This window comes from Mauremys mutica, chromosome 9 (genome assembly GCF_020497125.1).
Source record: "Mauremys mutica isolate MM-2020 ecotype Southern chromosome 9, ASM2049712v1, whole genome shotgun sequence".
Taxonomy (NCBI): Eukaryota; Metazoa; Chordata; order Testudines; family Geoemydidae; genus Mauremys; species Mauremys mutica.
In genome coordinates, this window is record NC_059080.1 from 37,848,541 (window position 1) to 37,863,737 (window position 15,197).

The window sequence follows — 15,197 nt, forward strand, 5'->3', positions numbered from 1 at the left end:
TTTGTACCTGACTGTTCTCCTCCATTACCGCCGGCAGTAATGGAGGAGAACAGTCAGGAACAGGTGACTCGTGATTCGGTGCCTCACCAGAAGAGGTGAAGTCAGACCCCTCAACTGCAGATGGGTCCTGAGGACTGGCATGACCTGGCAACAGCTGATCTACATGTCGCCGCCAGGTAAGATTCTCTGCAGTCCGGACTGTGTAGGAAACAGGTCCTGTTTGAGTAATGACTGTGGCCGGGACCCATTTAGCTCTGGAAGTATAATTCCGAGCCAAAACTGGCTGTCCCGGGCTAAAGGTTCAGTCTTTTGCTCTGGGTGCCCGTCTGATGACTTGATATTGCTGCTGATGTTGCACAATTTGTCGGGGTTCAGAAGGTTTCAGCAGATCAAAGCAAGTGCGCAGCTGTCGTCCCATCATTAGAAAGGCCAGAGATGCGTGGGTCGTAGCATGAGGTGTGTTTCTGTAGGAAAGTAAAAAGGTATCCAGACGCTTTTGAATGGAGTGTTGAATGGAGTGTTGAATGGAGTGTTGAATGGAGGTGTGTTTCTGTAGGAAAGTAAAAAGGTATCCAGACGCTTTTGAATGGAGTGTTGAATGGAGTGTTGAATGGAGTGTTGTCCCCTTGCTGAATGGAGTGTTGTCCCCTTGCTGATTTCAAAGCGTTTTTCATTGTCTGCACAAATCTTTCAGCTAATCCGTTGGTGGATGGATGGTGCTGACGTGATGTGGTGTATCCCATTTGCCTTCATAAAATTTTGAAACTCCTGAGAAACGAACTGCGGTCCGTTGTCGCTCACAAGTAGTTCTGGCAGACCAAAATGACTAAACAGTCCTCGTAGTTTTTGGATAGTACTCTCTGCAGAAGTGGACTGCATTATAGAGACTTCTGGCCATTTAGAATGGGCATCTATTGCCACCAAGAACATGCTTCCTTCAAGGGGGCCAGCAAAGTCAACGTGAATACGTTGCCACGGGTTTTCAGGCCAGTCCCATGGGTGTAGGGGTGCCCACTGGGGTGCATTCCTCACACCCTGACATGACATACAAGCTTTTGCCTTCTCTTCAATAGCGCTGTCCAATCCAGGCCACCAAAAATAGCTTCGTGCAATTTCCTTCATGCGCACTATTCCACAGTGACCAGAATGTAGCTGTTCTAACATCTGTGATCTCAGTGGTGGTGGAATAATGACACGTCTCCCCCACAACAAACAACCAGATTGGACCGATAACTCCGTCCACTTGGACATGTAGGGAACAAGGTCGGATGAGACCGGAGAGGTTTGTCGAGATTTTCCATGCATCACCAGGTCCATAACTTGGGACAATACTGGGTCAACGCGAGTTGCCTTCTTTATCTGAGTAGCAGTGATGGGTGTATTCTCTACCTGTTCAAAGTAGAAGATTTCCTTTTGGGCACTATCTTGATGTTTGACCGGCAAAGGCAACCTTGAGAGGCCATCTGCATTGCCGTGCAGAGTGGATTTCCGATATTTGATTTCATATGTGTGTGCTGAAAGTAACAATGCCCAACGTTGCATACGACTAGCAGCTAATGGGGGAATGCCTGTGTAGGGTCCAAAAATTGATGTCAGAGGTCGATGGTCTGTGAGAAGAGTAAACTTTCGCCCAAACAGGTACTGATGAAACTTCCGAATTCCAAAAACAATTCCTAATGCCTCACGTTCGATTTGGGCGTAGCTAGTTTCTGCTTTGCTTAGAGTGCGTGAAGCAAAAGCAATAGGTCTCTCTTCTCCTGAAGGCATAATATGTGACACGACTGCTCCCACTCCATAAGGGGAGGCGTCGCAGGCCAATTGCAGTGGTAAGGATGGATCAAAGTGCGTTAGAACTTCAGAATTTAGCAATGCATCCTTAGCTTTGTTAAATGCAACATCACAGGCTTCAGTCCACTTCCAGGCCTTTTTCTGCCCAAGGAGCTCATGAAGTGGTTTTAGCAGTGTGGCTAACTGTGAGATGAACTTTCCATAATAGTTCAGGAGTCCTAGAAACGAGCGCAGCTGGCTTACATTTCGAGGTGGGGGAGCCTCCACAATAGCTTTAACTTTTGCAGGGGCCTTATGAAGACCTGCAGAATCAATGATGTGTCCCAAATATTCAACAGAGGGCTTGAAGAATTCACACTTGTCTTTGCGAACTCGTAGGCCATACTCTTCCAGTCTTTGTAGGGTAGCCTCTAAATTCTTTAAGTGATCCTCTTCATTTCTTCCAGTGACCAGGATATCATCCAGATAGCACTGAACTCCTGACAAGCCACACAAGATCTGGTTCATAGCCCTCTGGAACAGGGCGGGAGCAGATGTTATTCCGAAGGGTAGGCAACAGTATCGATAAAGCCCCTTATGAGTCGCAATAGTCAACAGCTCTTGGGACTTTTCATCGACGTGCATCTGTAAATATGCTTGACTCAGATCAATCTTATTGAACTTTTGTCCCCCAGCCAGGCCTGCAAAGAGGTCATCGATGCGGGGAAGCGGGTATTGCTCTGCACACAACACTGGGTTGACAGTGACTTTAAAATCACCGCAAATCCGGAGAGAGCCATCTTTCTTCACGATTGGAACGATAGGAGTGGCCCATGAGCTATGGGTAACTGGTATTAGGACTCCATTGGTGACCAGGCGCTCCAGGTCTGCTTCAACTTTTGGCCTGATGGCATATGGCACAGTTCGGGCTTTCAGATATTTTGGTGGACTGTCAGGTTTAATGTTCAATGTCACAGTGATTCCCTTCATACTTCCCAAATCATCTCCAAAAACAGCAGCATGTTTCCTTAGTATAGGGGTTAGACTGGTTTCTTCTTTAGTCATCCGGTGCACTTCTGCCCAGTTCAGTTGAATCTTCCCAAGCCAAGACCTACCCATTAGGGCTGGGTAGTTACCTCTCACCACAAACAGTGGCAATTTAGCAGCCTGTCCATTGAGCTCCACCTTAACATCAATAGTGCCCAACATGGGCACAGCTTCTCCCGTATACGTCTTCAGAACAGTTTTTGTTGCCTTAAGCGGAAGATGCTGTAGCTTTTCTTTATACACAGTCTCTGAGACCAGCGAGACGGCTGCACCGGTGTCCAGTTCCATGCGTATAGGTTTGCCATCCAATAACGGGGTTACCCAGTATTCATGTGAGCCCATTGCCAAAGACAAAACATGCAGTAGCACTTCCTCTTGCGATGAGGTGTCACCTTGATCATCCTGGGTCTGCTCTAGGGTATGCAGGGTTCCTCTTTTTGTCGGCCAGACCACAGGCCTCTTTTTCTTTTGTTTACAGGCACACTCAATGTGTCCCTTTTTGCCACAGTGTCGACACACCAGGTCCTTACACCAGCATTCTGATGCCTGGTGACCCGGCTTACCACAGCGGTAACATTCTTGACTCTGCACCGTTTTGTGGGTCGGTTCTTGTGACACTTTTTGCACCCTAGGGGATGCACCGATGTATTGCGCCTCCCTTGTAGCCAGTTCCATGGAGACAGCAATATCAACAGCCTTCTGTAAGGTAAGCTGAGCCTCTATCAGTAGGCACTTCCGTATAGCTTCACTGTAGAGGCCACACACTAACCTGTCACGCAGGGCATCATTTAACATTTCTTTAAATTCACAGTGTTCTGCTAGCTTTTTTAAAATGGCTACAAATTGTACAACTGTTTCATCTTCCTTTTGGTCTCTTTTGTGGAACCTATATCTTTCAGCAATTACCAGTGGTTTTGGGGAAAAATGGGACCCCAGGATTTCCACAATGTCACTGTAAGATTTAGTTGCTGGCTTAACAGGGTGTAGTAAGCTGCGTAGCACGGAGTAGGTTTTAGCCCCTACAACACTTAAGAATATTGGCACCTTCTTCGCTTCTGTAATGTCATTTGCAATAAAAAAAAGCTCAAAACGCTCAGTATACACATGCCACTGCTCTATATTCTCATCAAAAGGTTCCAGTGGCCTGGTCAGAGTAGCCATGATTTTAGTTTCACTTTCACAGTCAGTGCAAACAAGCAGCTTTTTTGTTTGTTTGTTCTTTACCTTGACTTCTACTTCCTTCTGTTACTGGAGCAGCACCGGAATCTCACCCTCGTCGCCACTTGTTATATCCTTGGGGGCAGCCGGTTTAGGAAGAAATCAGTTGAGGCCAGACAGCAGACAGCTAACAAAACCACCATTTTATTTACAGAGACAGAGAGCTCACTCAGCCGGCTGAAGCTGGCTGAGCTAACCCATAATAATCTAACTCAGTTGCCATAGCAACAAAAACCATGACAACCAAATACACAACAGAGTCCAATCCCCTGCCCTCATGGCAGGATCAAATACTGTCTAGACCATCCCGGATAGACATTTATCTAATCTACTCTTAAATATCTCCAGAGATGGAGATTCCACAACCTCTGTAGGCAATTTATTCCAGTGTTTAACCACCCTGACTGTTAGGAACTTTTTCCTAATGTCCAACCTAAACCTCCCTTGCTGCAGTTTAAGCCCATTGCTTCTTGTTCTATCCTTAGAGGCTAAGGTGAACAAGTTTTCTCTCTTCTCCTTATGACACCCTTTTAGATACCTGAAAACTGCTGTCATGTCCTCTCTCAGTCTTCTCTTTTCCAAACTAAACAAACCCAATTCTTTCAGCTTTCCTTCATAGGTCATGTTCTCAAGACCTTTAATCATTCTTGTTGCTCTTCTCTGGACCCTCTCCAATTTCTCCACATCTTTCTTGAAATGCGGTGCCCAGAACTGGACACAATACTCCAGTTGAGGCCTAACCAGCGCAGAGTAGAGAGGAAGAATGACTTCTCGTGTCTTGCTCACAGCACACCTGTTAATGCATCCCAGAATCATGTTTGCTTTTTTTGCAACAGCATCACACTGTTGACTCATATTTAGCTTGTGGTCCACTATAACCCCTGGATCCCTTTCTGCCGTACTCTTTCCTAGACAGTCTCTTCCCATTTTGTATGTGCAAAACTGATTTTTCCTTTCTAAGTGGAGCACTTTGCATTTGTCTTTGTTAAACTTCATCCTGTTTACCTCAGACCATTTCTCCAATTTGTCCAGATCATTTTGAATTATGACCCTGTCCTCCAAAGCAGTTGCAATCCTTCCCAGTCTGGTATCATCTGCAAACTTAATAAGCGTACTTTCTATGCCAATATCTAAGTCGTTGATGAAGATATTGAACAGAGCCGGTCCCAAAACAGACCCCTGCAGAACCCCATTTGTTATACCTTTCCAGCAAGATTGGGAACCATTAATAACTACTCTCTGAGTACGGTTATCCAGCCAGTTATGCACCCACCTTATAGTAGCCCCATCTAAGTTGTATTTGCCTGGTTTATCGATAAGAATATCATGTGAGACTGTATCAAATGTTGCAATATCCTCCATAACAGTGACAAAGATGGAGGCTTGCATCTTACCTGGCTGCTGCAATGCTGGTCCTTTCCCCTGTCTTCTCCCCAAAGAGGTGCTGGGACTCCAGCCCAAGGCCATCCTGGCTGTGCTCCATGCTCTCCAGTTTCAGTGCTCCCAGTGGCTGCTCCAAGTCCTCTCAGCCCCTGTGCCCCAGTTGACTACTAACACCATCCAGAGTCAAAAGCCCATCCATCATGAAAGCAGGCACCATGCTCGGGGTGTGAGGGTGCTTAGGTGGGGGGAAAGTTCGGGGCACCCCATCCATCTCCTTATAGAACAGACTCTGGTGTCAGGCTCTGGCAGCATGCTGGGGGGGGATGATTTACCAGATGCCATCTCCTTTCAGGTGCGGTGCAGCAGAAACATAGCAGGGATTTAAATGCCAAGCCAGTGTATAGAAACTGGTAGGTGACTTCTGGTGCAGGAGGGAGCAGGTAGAGGGCAGGAAAATATGGCCAGGGGGAATTATGGGAAAGCAACAAAGAACTATCAGCACGTAAGGTGATTAGCCTGCGTCCACAATGCCAAATGGGTGGGTTACCAGCCTGAGCGAAACCCTAACTCGGGCGCTAGCCTATGGCTCCAGTCAGGCAAACTAGCCTGGGTTGAAAGCAACACCAAACTTGGGTCAGAGGGTTTTGTGTTTGGGCAGAAGGGGGCTTAGGAGCATCACCCAAGTAAGAGGCCAGGTTGGCTGCAGTGTTGCAGCAAGACCCATGTAAACCTTGCCCTCACACCTTCTTGGAATTAGGAGCGCCCACAACACAATGGCCTTCATTTTTCTTAATGTCTCTGTTAATGTGGGGCGCCCCATTTTGGGGTGCTCAAATTGAGACCCAGTGGACCTGATTTCCAGAGGTGGTGAGTAAGCACTGCTCCCACAGATCTCAGATGGAGTAACAGTGCTCAGCATCTCAGAAGAACCAGGTTCTGGAGGTCGCACATTGAGCATCCCAAAATGGAGGCACCCTAAATAAGTCGACAATGTAGGCCAACGAGTTTTACAATTATTCATAGTCCTCCAGAGCTGTCCAACATTTTGTGCAAATTGGAACAGAGACAGGTTTGTTTTTAAATAACTTTTGTTTTTCTCTAAGCTCAAAAGGGTTCATGAAACCTAAAAACACTCCTCCAAATTCTCCAGGACCTTTTTAGAATATTCCCAAGAACGCAACCCATTATTACACTTGTATGTGTTTCATAAGAGGCCACTAGATGGCAGCATTGCACCTGGCAGGGTCCTTGTTTCTCCCACTACAGTAGAGGGCAGCTTTAGACCACATCATCATTTGCTAAACATAGTAAAAAGGACAACTCAGAAGCTCAGTCTGGCACAGTGAAATCACTAAGTCACAACTCTTCCTTATGTAGGGCAACACGGAGATTTGCAGGAAATAACCTCTGAACATTGGCGTGGGCGGGGGACAGGAACGACGACAACCCTTGGCACTTTTCATCTCAAAGCACTTTACTAATTAATCCTCCCCGCCCCCTGGGAGATGAGTAAGAGAAGAGATTGTTATTCCCACTTACACACGGGGAAAATGAGGCAGAGAGGTGAAGTGATTTGCCCTAAGCCACAGACAGAGCTGGAATCATCACTCAGAGTTCTTGTCTCCCAGGTGTGTGCTCTCAGACCACATCTGTTTGCACTCAGGAATATCACCCGATCTCTGCTCAGTGGATGCTGCTCTCAGAACATTGGCTTCCAGGCCAATGGGGGCTTCAGGAAGCAGTGGCCAACACATCCCTCGGCCCGCACCACTTTCGGCAGCCCCCATTGGCCTGGGATGGCGAACCGTAGCCAGCGGGAGCTGCAATCAGCCAAACCTGCGGATGCTGCAGGTAAACAAACTGTCCCGGCCCGCCAGCGGATTTCGCTGATGGGCCGTGTGCCAAAGGTTGCCGATCCCTGACCTAGAGACACAACAGAGTAAACAGAAGAGCATGTGGGGCAATGGGAGGAAGAACAGGGAAGGTTGATTGCTGTAGCTTTAATTTAGTGAAACTAGAGATGGATGGGAGGTGAAACTCCAGAGCCACCTCCCCAAGCCTTTGGGAAAGCGGGATCTAGATCCAAATTTCATAGCTCAGGCCCATCTCTAAGCAGAAATCAATGGCTGGGTAGTGAGGAGTTAGCTTGAGAAAGAGGATCAAGCAGATGTCCCACCTGATTAACTCTGAGAATGGCTTCAGAAACCATCAGACTGAAGAGGCCACAAAAGTCTGCAGGACCTGCCCCTGCCAGAGAAGCAAATACCCTGAACTGCTTCCTATCTGCTGTTGCCATGGATGGGGCAAGGCCAGACACAGCCCAAACTGATCTCACAAAAGAAGAGGCTACTGGGAAATATTGGTGGGGGCACCTCCACTACCTGAAATCCAGACAAGCTGATCTGTTCAATCATGCCATAATCTGCTGCTGCTATTCCAAGTCAGAGAGCTGACTGCACTCAGCACAAGGCACTGGCACACAATCAGGTGCTGCAAGGACTCACGGACTCACCAATCATTAGCCATATGGGATGGAGTAGGGAGGCAGAGCTGTAGGGGTGAGATCTGTACTGAGCATTCAGAGCGGCCAGTGTTACCAGCCAGCAGCCTGGGCCCGACTTGCCTGGCTGAGCCCCGGGTGCCATGCCGAACTGGGTCCCTCCTGAACCTCACCCTCCTCCAGTGACATTCATCAGACTACAGTCACCCAGAGCTAAGGGAGCAAGCTCATTTTCATTGGCTGCACTCTTAACAAAGGCTTTCTCCCAAAATTGCATCCTTCTGGTAATGGAAAGCCACCCTGGGGGCCTATTAACATCTGCCTTGCTGACCCCTGTCCCTGCAGAGATCGTACTGCCAGTGTTCAAGCTTTTCATACTAGACCTCGGAATCTGTCAGCCTCCCAGAACACCACCTCCTGGTATAGTTTTGCCATGGAGCAGAACACTGGGGCCTTATGGCTCAGTCCCTTACTCCGCTGGCTCTTATTCTGGCAGCATGAAGACAATGGGAGTTTGCCTGAGTGAGGACACCACAACTGGGCCCTTAGTTACCAATCTCCTATTGCTTTGCATTGGCTTCTCCCTCCCTCATTAAAGAGCAAAGGTTCCACACTGGGGGGGCTGTTAGCTAGATTTTAAAGCCCAAGATAAAAGCCGACAGGATGCAGCATTCCATGGTAAGTGGGGTGATTTACTTACTGTCTGTGGAAGCACCCAGTCAGTGTACTAGCCACATTAACATTTTAGCTCATTTTTAACTTTACTGTGCCCATCATTCCAATTTTGTGCCGCTCAGAGACTCTGCCGTTGACCTTAATGGGTTTTTCGTTAGAACAAGGAGCAACATATTCATCATGACTCACTTTCTGCGGTAGGTTGCTGCCCAGACACCACTACTTTGGGGGAGCTGCTTTTTATACAAAGCCTAGCGAGGGCCTGGAAGGAATTTCTTGGTATAAAGTTTCCAGACACACAGATTTTACACAGCTCCCATCCCAGATTTATTACTGGACTCAGAGAATGGGTTGCAGCAGCTGTCTAGATTATGGATGTGATAGGTTTTCCAGGGAAGATTAGAGTCGTCCTTTTGTGGCGCAAGAGGCACAGAAAACCTATGGAAGCACCAACCAATGGCAATAAGATGAGTCTCTTACTGTCCTATGTGAAAATCAAAAGCCCTTTGACCACATGTGATGTTCTTCCAGGTACGGATTAGTCACACGTTAATCTCAGAATTGCATCTTTTCTTTAGTTCAAACCAGACTAAATTCTCCTCTGTTATATGGGTTCATCCTCACTGGCGTCTAGGATAATTTGACTCATTTTCTATTTCCAGTGGTTCATGCTTCTTTAGCAGGGCCGGTTGAAATTTTTCCATCAAAACTGTTTTTTGATGGAAAATTGGATTTTCAACAGAACACATTTTGTCATTAAATCTGTCAGCCCTTTTTGCAGAATATTTCAACTGTTTTGTCAAAAGCCTAAATGCTGAAAACGGAAACATTTCAATTTGAATATGCAACTGCAGTGCCTCATGGGAGCTGTAGTTCATTTGCCTCATGTCCCCATTCTCCTCTGTGATTTGGGTTCTCTAGGGGGGTTGCTGCCAATAGGGTTGTCTGTGGGTGGCACTTCCTGTGGTGTTCAGTGCCCTAGGATTTATAGTGTATGGACTACATCTCTCCTGGTGCACCCCAGCCAGGGACTCCCATAATGTTCCTTCTCCCATTTTCAAGGGGGAAACCACCATGCACCATGTCCAACCAGAGAGCCCAGCCTATAGAAGAGAATGGAAGCACAAAGTGCCCAAACTGGAACTCCCATGAGGCACCAGATGACATTTCACAGTCCTTGTTTGTTTGTTTCCAGCCAAAATTTCTTGGTATTTCAATTCTCAACAAAAAATTGAAATTTTCCGCAAGAAAATAAAACATTTTTGAGGATTTCTGCTTCCTTCCCTGCCCTCAGGTGTGTCTCTTTCTCTATGTGAATTTTCCGATTGACACACAGCACAATTTCCATGCACACAGCTGTTGAAATAAATACAATTTTTGGTCACACAGAGGGTTTTTTGTTCATAGAAACTCATAGTTCAGGACTGGCTGTTAAAAAGCCTCCAACTTGCTGTTTACTCGGGAAGTCTCTTACTGGCGGGAGTCATTTTACTGGCTATCTCTGAGCTCTGGGTTTCAAAATAGATCATTTGTTCCAAACAGCAAGTGTTCCTTAGTCAGGGGAGTTCAAAGTCCTGAGCTGGGTTCATGGGGTTAGGAATTGTTCTTGAAGTCCACAAGCTCAGAATTCATTTCTCAGCCAGCATAAATCAGAACACAAGACATCCTGCCTGCAATCTCTTTGACCTCCCAGCTGGTCTGACTCTCACAAATCTGGCTGTTGCGTTCAGAAGATCAGTTTAAACCTCATGCCAACAGTCATACAGATTTCTTTCCAAAGAGTGTTTTTGGACACTGCCATTTGAGTAGTAAAAAGAAGGAGCCTCTAAAAACACAGTATTTTCTATAGGTCTTAGTGCCTTGAGACCTGGTGAAAGGTACTAGAGTGACACACACCCTTGGCTCCGATATCCTTAACCCCCAGAAAAGATGCAGCAGCAGTGACTTCCCCAAGGAACCATCTGTTGACACCCCCCCCAGTCCCTGTTTCTCCACCATAATGGCAGTTCTGAAGGGGCCCTGCTCAGCTATGTCACTGACCCCCATGGGCCAGATCCTCAACTGGTGTAAATCAGCATTGCTCCATTTACACCCATGAGGCTCTGCTGATTTACTTCAGCTGAGGATCTGGCCCTGCCTCTTAGTCTCTGGAGAGCTATACATAGGCTGTGTGAGACTCCTACTGTTCCTACTTGTTCACATGGCAAGTGGTCATACATTTTGCACTCTGTGCAATCAGCTGGGTCCCATCACCCTGACTCAGATGCTGCCAGCTTTCCATCTCCAGCACCCAGCCTGTACCCAGGGGCTAGCGCCTTGCCCTAAACCTCACCAAGAACTGACAGAAATTGAGTCCATTTATTATGCTTCATTAACTTCCATGCTTGTGACTCACTCACCTCTTGGTGCTAGTTCTGATGCCCAACTCATGCTGGAGCTACAGTGGTTGCTATAAAAATAAATGACATTTACCCTGTAATTGTAATAAAATACTAATGCTTAATTCTCTTTATGGGTGCTACTTGCTGTACATTAATCAGAGTAAAGCAGTGACAGCTTATTCAATGGCACCCACTATACCTCCCTCCCAAATCAAAGTGCCCTTTTAATAGAGCCTCTCCAAAGTTTTTCCTTGACACATTATAGTTGACAAGGGGACAAAATGGCTTTTTGTCCAAAACAATCATTTGTGCAATACATTTCATTTTGATTGACATTTTTCAGTTTTTCAATGAAAAACAGAAAAAACAAAATTTGGAGAGTAAAAATTTTTAATTTTCGTCACAAAATTCAATGTTTTGGTTCAGTTTTTGGTTAAAAAATATCCACAGGTTATTGAAAAGTGAACATTTTAACCAAAAACCATTTCTGAAAGCCAAAAAATGTGTGGTTTTTATTTAAAATATTTTTTTTCAGTAAATTAATGTTTTCCTCAATTTTCTCTCAAAAATAATTGGTACTGACCAGTTTGACTGGTTAACATCATCTCCTTTGAGTGCTGATAAAAAACACAAGCCTACACAAGGCCTCAAACTGACAGCCCTTGAAATTTAAGGAACACAGTTTCTATGCTAGGCTGCACAGCCCATGGTTAAGTGTATATATGGTGAAGCCCACCTCCATTGGGTAAGCCCTATTCCTAGGCCTTCACTTAAAAATATAGAGCCAAGCTGTTACAATAAATAGCCTCCTATGAGCTTGCATATGCTAACAAAGTCATGCCCACACAAACTCTCTCTCTCTCTCTCTCCGGTATTTTACAGGACACCCACTCTGTTCTAATTTAGCTGCAGGGTGCTGTCATGCTCTCAACACTATGTTGAGATGATTTTACAGTTCTGGAAGAAATAAAGAAGGAAAGGATAATAAAATGATTAGGCCAGAGATGCAACCACATTCAAAACATTGTGGGGAGGGGGATAGGACCGAGAGTGAGAACCCATGAATGAGGCCCTGAAGCTACATTGAGGGGGAGCACACAAGAGAGTGGCTCAGACATTGCCCACCTAACCCCACTGAGAGGTTGCACTTATGAGTTAGGCTACTAAGTAAATGGACTTTAAACATTTTGGATGAGATTCCCAGCCCCTCTTTATATCAAAGAAAGTTGTTGGAGCAGCATAAAGGTGCTTTACAAGCCCCAAATCCAGCCAGGGAAGAATTCTTCCAGACAAACACTGCAGAAGATGGCTGCAGGCTGTCCTCCGAGAACCCCCTCACAAGCCCTGCACACAGGGCATGGCTGGGCATGGAAGGAACATGTGTGGGCAGGGCTGGCCCACAGCACCTAGCGGTGCAGAGATTTTGGGCAATGCTGCCACCTGTAGGGTGGCCCTGGTCTGAGATGCTGTGGTAAGTTGCATAGGCCCCCAGAGCTATGTTACTCCAGGGACTACTGCAGCTCCCCCAGAACAGCCCAGATTTGGGAGGGCACAAAGGTTTCTTGTATCCTCCATAGCCCCCTCTCCCTCAGCTGTGACTTTTGTGCTACACCTCTTAGATGCCCAGCTATATGCTGCCAACACACACTGCCCTTCCCACCTCCAGTGGCTTCAGTGAGGCACTGCTCCTGCAGGAAAGAGCAGCCCAGTGGCATTGTGGGATACGTCATTGCCCACTGGGAGCAGGAACAAAGCTCTCAACTAAAGAGCCAGCTAGAATGGAAGGGGCTGGCGAAGGAGACTGCAGGACATGGGTCAGTGTGGAGGAAGGGGACGTAAAGAAACAGGACTTTGTTTTTTGCTGGAAGTGGGTAAATTTGTGCTCCCCTGACAAAGGACAGGGAAGAAAGAAGCAGGCTGTCTTCTCTTTCCTAGGCGAGGTATGGCAGCAGGCATGGCGGATATGTCTACACAGCCTGCAGAAGTGAGCCTCCCAGCCTGGGTCACCAGATTTGGGCTAGCACAGCTCACACTAGCGCTCTGAAAATAGCTGTGTAGACAGTGCTTTGAAATTGTGGCTTCAGGCTGGAACTCGGGCTCTGGAGCCTGGGGAGAGAGGTGGGCACACCCATACAGGGCTCAGAAACACCACAGAACCACTGAATAGCTTCCGTAGCCTAGTCAGGCTCCTATACCAGACCCATCACCATGGTATCTGATTGCCTTCCAGCGGTGCAGTAGGACAGGTAACCTGTCTCAACCAGGACGTGAACGGTCTGGCCTCGTAGGTAGGACCAGGAGTCAGGCCTAGTGGTCAGAGCAAGAGTAGGGCCTGGTGATTGGAGCAGGAGTCGGAGCCAGGTGTCAGAGCCAGAGTCAGGGATTGAGGGGTCGAGCCAAGGATCAGAACCAGAGAACAGAGACGGAGTCCAAAGCAGGGAACAAGCACAGGGTCTGTTGTAGCAACAGCCAAGATACTGCCAGGTTACACAGATAGTGTCCTGGAAGTCCTTCCATACATGAATATTGCATCTGGACCAATCAGATGTCATGGGGGTTATTGCCAATAGGGCCATCTATGGGTGGCACTTCCTGTGGTGCCCAGTGCCCTGGGATTTATAGTGCATGGATTGCAGCTCTGCTGTGGCTGCCAGGTGGCTGCCTGGAAGTATTCGGCAGCTGAGCCCCGTAGACTTGAGTCCTAGTTCTCCTGACCCTTCCATGGCCCATCTTTCTCATCTTCTCTCCCCGCACCCTGCGCTCAGACTGCGTGTGGATTTTTTAAGATAACTTTAATTAATGTATTATGCATTATAGGGTTTTATTAGTAACAGCAGGTTGGAAAAGTGCTCCTGGGACCGAAAGTGGAGGGGCTGGAGGTGGTTCTTAGCTGCTGGGGGAGAGAGCTCCATAGCTTTGGATCAGAGCCCTGGGAAGGCTTTCTCTGCACATTGAGCCAAAACAGAGGAACTGTCAAAGGCAGCCCTGGTCCTGGCACGTGAGGTGAACGATCCCAGAACCCAGAGCAATAACAACCATGGCTACAGGGACAGAGATCTTGAAGCTGACACACTCGTCTATAATGGGGAGGTCCAATGGTTAGAGCAGTAGCCAAAATCTTGGGAGATCCCACCAATTCCCTCCTCCACCAAAGACTACCTGGGTAACCTCGGCAAGTGCCAGTCTCTCTGCCTCCCTTCTGCACCTGTACAACGGGGATAACGGCACTTCCCTCCCTCACAGGGGTGTGGTGAGGATAAATACGTTAAAGCGTGTGAGGCACTCAGATTCAATGGTGATAGAGCCAGATAAGTATATAAGGTAGATAGAGCATAGTGAGCAAAAAAGCAAATTTGGTATCAAAGTTGCTGCAGCTAACACACAAAGGATCCTGCAGTGCTCATGAGCAGTAGCGGTTCACCCACCGGGGCTCTGTCCCATCCAGAATAATGGGGGAAATAAAGTCAAAGTAACATTAATTGACCTTTGTCCCACCTCGTGGCCAATGCCAGGAACTAGAATAGCCCACTGCCTACTCATAGCTAAGGCTACAATTTAGTCACGGAGGTCACAGCAGTCATGGAAGTCATGGATTCCGTGACTTTACCAGACCTCCGTGACTTCTTCGGCTTCAGCAACCTTTCAAAGTGCTGTGCTGAGTCTTCATTTATTCACTCTAATTTAAAGTTTCATGTGCCAGTAATATATTTTAACGTTTTTAGAAGGTCTCTTTCTATAAGTCTATAATATATAACTAAACTATTGTTGTATGTAAAGTAAATAAGGTTTTTAAAAGGTTTAAGAAGCTTCATTTGAAATTAAATTAAAATGCAGAGCCCCCCAGACCGGTGGCCAGGACCCAGGCAGTGTGAGTGCCACTGAAAATCAGCTGGTGTGCCGCCTTTGGCACACGTGCCATAGGTTGCCTACTCCTGAGCTGGAGTCATGGCTGGGTTGGGAGCCAGAGCTATGCTCCCCGCATAGCCCCACGGTGGGGGCTGCAGCTGGCGCCATGTGCCTCCGCCGCAGCTTGTACGGTTATTTTTAATAAAAGTCACAGGTTCTGTGAATTTTTGTTTGTTGCCTGTGACCTGTCCGTGACTTTTACTAAAAATAACCGTGACAAAATCTTAGCCTTACTCAAAGCTAAAAGAATTTCCTACAGTGCAAGTGACAGATACACCTGTATTTGGGGTTGAAAGTCCTGTGCTCCCTCCCTGCTGAAG